This window comes from Perca flavescens, unplaced genomic scaffold (genome assembly GCF_004354835.1).
Source record: "Perca flavescens isolate YP-PL-M2 unplaced genomic scaffold, PFLA_1.0 EPR50_1.1_unplaced_scaf_157, whole genome shotgun sequence".
Taxonomy (NCBI): Eukaryota; Metazoa; Chordata; class Actinopteri; order Perciformes; family Percidae; genus Perca; species Perca flavescens.
In genome coordinates this window covers 1-5,631 of record NW_021166578.1, presented here as the reverse complement: position 1 = coordinate 5,631, position 5,631 = coordinate 1, and the positions used below count along the sequence as shown (strand labels likewise).

The window sequence follows — 5,631 nt, the reverse complement described above, 5'->3', positions numbered from 1 at the left end:
TCAGCCCACAATTAACTACATAACATGTTACAGTATGTAGTTAAACAATATATCATAATTATAATATTTATTTAATCAGCTAATACTGAGTGCTAACAATTTTCATTTTGATTTTACAACTTATCAGGTAACAATTGATTGGTATTTATTGCTTGAATTTAAGACAGCTCAATAGGCAGCATACTGGCTCACTATTATAACAATGAATACAAAACAAAACAAATGTATTAACTGTGATAATCAAATTCAAGTTTAGAGATTATTTTGTATACAACATGTATATACTACATGTATGAACACATTTAAAAATGTTCTAGGCATACCTTGAAAAACGGTTATTTTAAAGGGTGATAGAATGCAAAGCGATTTTACCTTGTCATAGTTGAATAACGACAGTTTGGTGGGTAAATAGTACATACATAGAACCTAAAAATCCCATTAACACCTCTTTCCTCTGCAAATCTCACAATTTGAAACTGCCTCTGAAAACAGGGACGAATCTCAAAGAAATCTCCTCCTCATTTGGCTCTAGTCTCTATCTTTGTCACGCCCAAACATTTACATAGGCTACACAACTGACCTGAGGTCAGCTTAGTTTTGAATAGGTTGCGCCCAGATCTCAGAAATTGTATACATTGTTCATCTGCTATTTTACCACTAAATTCACTTCTGAGACTTTTTATCACGAGAAATCAACTATGTAGAAGTCAAATATGGACCGTTTTACCGAATATTGATGGCTAAACCGGCCTGCTCTGAGGAGATGGAGCTCCGTCCGGCTGGCAGCCCACGGTGCTCGATACCAGCGCAAAGTCACCATTTCTGGGTTAGTGGACTACCTGGCGCCGCTCCAGGGCCTGCAGCTCCCCTCTTCCTGCTAAATGGTTGGTGTGTGTGAGAGCGGTCAGCGAGCTTATTACGCCCGCAATCTCTTACCACAGGTTCCAGTTAATCTTATAATGGATATGTGTGTTGAGTTATTTAAACAAACGATTGGGGAAATAAAAACCTCTTGCCTGCAAGTGAGCTGTATGGAGCTCTATCAATGAGAGCTAGCTTGCCTCCTCTAACAAGACCTCTAAAATTCACAAAAATGCATTAAATTAAAATCGGACAAAGCTTAGCTTGTTAAGAATTTAGGGTAGCTGTGATATACATGTCGTGATGAAATTCAAACTAAATTTATGACAATTATGCGAAAGAAAGTGTAGCAACGATCTTTTCCCATAGGATTAAATGGGACACATAGCCTAGCTTGCAGCTCTGAAGTTCCGCGGAGCCCCAGCCCCGTCGTCCAGTAACTGAGAAACGGTGACTTTCACTGGGTATGGAGGTTGCCGCTTTCTCGTCAGACTGTGTGGAGCTCCACAAAGTCCGACCACGTCTTACCAAATTTGCAATTAGCCATCAATTTTAGGTAAAACGGCCCATATTTGAGCTTTATATAGTTGATTTCTCGCATAAAAAGTCTCAGAAGTGAATTTAATAACAAAATAGTAGACAAACAATGTATAACTTTGTAGTGTCTGAAATATGAGACCTGCTGTCTAGTCTCCAATGTGTTTCTATGTGGTTCGCTCAAACCAATCAACGCACAGCTCATTTACATATGCATGAGCATACCATATTTGGAAGAAAAGCTCTTGTTACAAATAGGGCTATATTCACAGGGTAGTTAAGGACCCATAAAATAGCATTTGAGCAATATTCAGCCAAACCAATGTTACATACCCCATTAGGAGACCTTAAGGAACAGTGTGAAATACCCTATATAATCATTCTATCACCCCTTTAAGTAGTTCACATATTTAAGATTTGCTGTGAAATGGATGAAGCTATAACACTGAGGTCCTTTATGATTGATCAATATGTCAAAAAGAAGCACAGTTATACAAAGAAAATTGTTTTGTTTTTTAATGTACCTGTGGCATTTTCTGGCCAAGCAGCAGATGGTAGCTGTAAGAAGTATCCCAATCAAAAATGCAATGATGACTTGCAGATGTTTATAAAAATTTGAAAAATGTCTTGAGCTGATCTGGAATAAAAAAGTAACAATTGTGATCACTGCTGCCTACTTTTAAAAGCAGTTTTAAATGAGGAAATTATTTCTTAAAGCAGTGGTCTAGGAGTTGGGGAGGGCTTACCCTCTGACTCATTGTTTTTTATCGTAAGGTTCTTTTTCTTCCCTGACGCCACTTCTGCTGACACACTCAACAGTGGTGTAGTTGTGATCTTTGACAGATACAGTAATGCTGATGTTCACTGTGTGATGTGACACCGTGGTGATGACAGAGTACTCAGCATGGTTCTTCAACAGAGGCCATGTGATGGTGGGTAAAGGAAACCCCTCACTGATGCACAAACAGGTCAGGACCCCTGACTGAACCTCACACCCAGAGCTGTTTAGGATCCTTAGAAAAGCTACAGACACAAAAGAAGAATCTCAACAACACAGCAAACATACAGATAGAAAAGAAAAACATGCTCTGGTCTATTCGCATTTCTTTAAACCAATCACAACCGTCTTGGGCGGTGCTAAGCACTGAGCAGACTCCGTTCCGCTGCAAAACAGCCTCGGGAAGGAACAAAAGCTGTTTTAGTCGTGTAACAGAAAACACAGATTGGACAGATGTCTAGCTAGCTGTCCTGATTTACCCTGCAGAGATCTGAGGAGCAATTAACCGAAAGGTGACAGACATCCAGCCGAAAAGAAGGACAATCGGGCAGAATTTGCGGCGGCACCAGAGCACTCCTGAAAGTGGAACATCATGGATATAGACTAATGGTTTATTAACAAAAAGGGAGAACAGAAAAAATGGGGCTCAAGGGAAGCTGGGCATAGTAGCAGGTTGTTGGCAGCCTGGGTTTGTGGCGGAGAGCTGAGTGTAGGCTGAGAAAAACAGGAGCGAGGCTGGGCAAGCCAAACAGGCAGGTAAAAGCACGGCAGGGCTAAAGAGGCAAAACAGAGCACAAGGTCAGACAACAGGTAACAAAAAAGGCAGTGAGCAGAAATGCAAGTAAAGAGGGAAAGGTTGGAAAAATTGACAGAGAGTTCACCACTGTGGGTACAACGACAAACTGGCGAGGAATGGAGTGTGAGACCCGCGTAAAATACTGCAGCAGGAGTTGATGGCAATCAGTGCTGAGGGCTTTCAGGTGTAATAGTGTGTTTTGTGTATATTCCAGCTAACTTTATTTTCTTAAGTGGTACTGTCTCAAAAGGGGAAACAGGATGTTCCATTAGTTGACAATGACGGGGGGGATTTTACTACCTTCTTATAATGTTAGATTAGCCTTGTGAGTTGAATTGTTTTCGTTTAGATATGTTTATAATTGTGATTGGCGAATCACCTGTGTATTGTGGTACATGCGCATGAGAGGTATGTTGACGGAGTATCCGCTTATAAATGTAATTCCAATGTTGATGCACTATGCCATGACTATGTTCTGGAGGAGTGACGAGGGACAGATGTGGTGTGTATGGCTGGAGTCTGTATTGTAATGTGTTTCAAAGTTATTGCAAAAGTTTGTATCGCACTGTGTTCCTTTGAAGTGCCGCTGCTTTGCCGCTGCATGCTCAGACTCGCGCCTCACGACCCGCGGCATTATGGGAAATGTAGTTTTCCTGAGGGATTTGTATAGAACAAATGTGATGTGTATTTTTACTGTTCTAGTGTGTGTGTACATATGATGTTTCTGTGTTTACCTGTGATCTATTACACATGAGGCAGGGCATGTTTACTTTATTTTGCATTTGTTTTATTTTATTATTTTATGTATCCCTCACAGTAGTCTGAGAAGAGGGTGTGTGGAACTGATGAAATCCTGTCACATGTTGTGTCATTACAGGTATGGTTGTCAAAGAAAATAACCACTATCACGATCATTTCAATTAATATGTTTTACTATACTGTGTAAATGTTTTGTTATCTTTAGACTGTGCAAATGTTTTGTTATGCTCAGTCTGTTTTGAAAACTGAGAGAGACAGTAGTCCGAGAAAAGGGTGTGTGGAACTGATGCAGTCCCTGTCACATGTTGTGTCATTACAGACTCACTCAGTAAAACAAAGATCCAAAGAGAGCTGTGGTGTCGTGGTGATTTTGTGGTGTGTCATGAAACCGCTACACAGGTGGTTGATTGAACTGGCAGGTGAGTGGAAGCAGATGGGCCACGCCCAGCCTCTCACAGAAACACAAGCTATGTTTCCATCGACCCGTTTTATCCAAATTAAGTGATATTGAATGAAAAATGCCATATGGAAACAGTAAAATCCGATTGAATTTCATGAATATCGACTCAAAGAAAATACGTTCGGTCTCATCGGATTTTCTCTTGATCGATATATCTGACTTATCGATAAACGCTGATGGAAACGTTATTTGCCGAATAAATAATGAATTGCGATTAAGTTTTAGGTCATTTTATGGTTGCAACCAAGAAAAAGTTTCAGTTCATTTCCGCCCAGTATTTCCGCTCTTTTTGCACACATGACAGGTGTCAACAAAAACAGATGTAAGTGGACAAACGAGGAGACGATACTTTTTAAATTGAATTTACCAGAAAAATATAACAGCTATTTTAGATAGCAAAAATCTAAGAAACGCCATCATTTATCAGGAGCTCGCGTAGGAAATGACCAACAAAGGTTACGACAGGGACATTCTAAAAACGCTTAACGTGAAAAAGCTTAACATGGTTTAATGTATCTAAACAACGATCGATCCTCACCAGATTTATCATGGTCATATCTTGTCATGAACAATTACGCCTGTCAAAAAAACTAAATCGAAATCCAACGATTATAGAAGTTATCTCACGTTGTTTTCTTCATCAGTGGCCGTATGGCGAGGAAAAAGCTTAACGTGGTTTAATGTACCAAAACAATGATCAATCATCACCAAATTTCTCTCTCATATTACCCATCATAACCACGGAAAACGGTCAAATAATCTAACCCAATGTCCAAATATTATGGACGTTATCTGACACATTAACGTGAGATAACTTCTATAATCGTTGGATTTCGATTTAGTTTTTTTGACAGGCTTAAGTGTTCATGACAAGATATGACCATGATACATCTGGTAATGATTGATCATTGTTTAGATATTAAACCACGTTAAGCTTTTTCACGTTAAGCGTTTTAGAATGTCCCTTACGACAAGCTATGGGACGTCCCGCGGAGTAAATGGAAGGCGCTCAAACAGCAATAGTACACGGCTCAAAAAAGAGAGTTGTCTCGCAGCGGTGCCAGAGGGAAAATAAAAGGCAAGTTCCACCTTTTTGATGAGCTGGATCAGATCCTCAGCCAAAGGCCCATCGGAGCTTATAGCTTGGCTTCTAATATTAACAACAACAACAACAACTACTGTCTAGCAAAACTTTGTTCGCAAAAGTTCGCTTGAATCTTGTGCGATTCAGTGCAAAAATAAAACACCTTAAAATGTCTCAAATCAAGTCGATATACCAATTTAATCGCAAAACAGCATGTGACGTCATTACGCACAGGTTTTTATTCGCTTTAAAGCTGTTTGATGGAAACACACTTTCACCACCTTTATTCGCATGAGTTTTTTTACCGAACTTCAAATAATTTGATTGAAAAGTGGATGGAAACTTAGCTACAGACA

General features: G+C 39.7%; 1 long non-coding RNA gene across 1 annotated transcript; it reads left to right on the top strand.

Annotated features, from left to right (window-relative positions):
- Nucleotides 1-3,352: 3,352 nt before the first annotated feature.
- On the top strand, nucleotides 3,353-4,146 carry LOC114551552 (uncharacterized). Its single transcript, XR_003691921.1, has 3 exons — nucleotides 3,353-3,380; nucleotides 3,790-3,849; nucleotides 4,051-4,146. It is a non-coding gene; the product is annotated as an uncharacterized LOC114551552 (long non-coding RNA).
- Nucleotides 4,147-5,631: the final 1,485 nt, after the last annotated feature.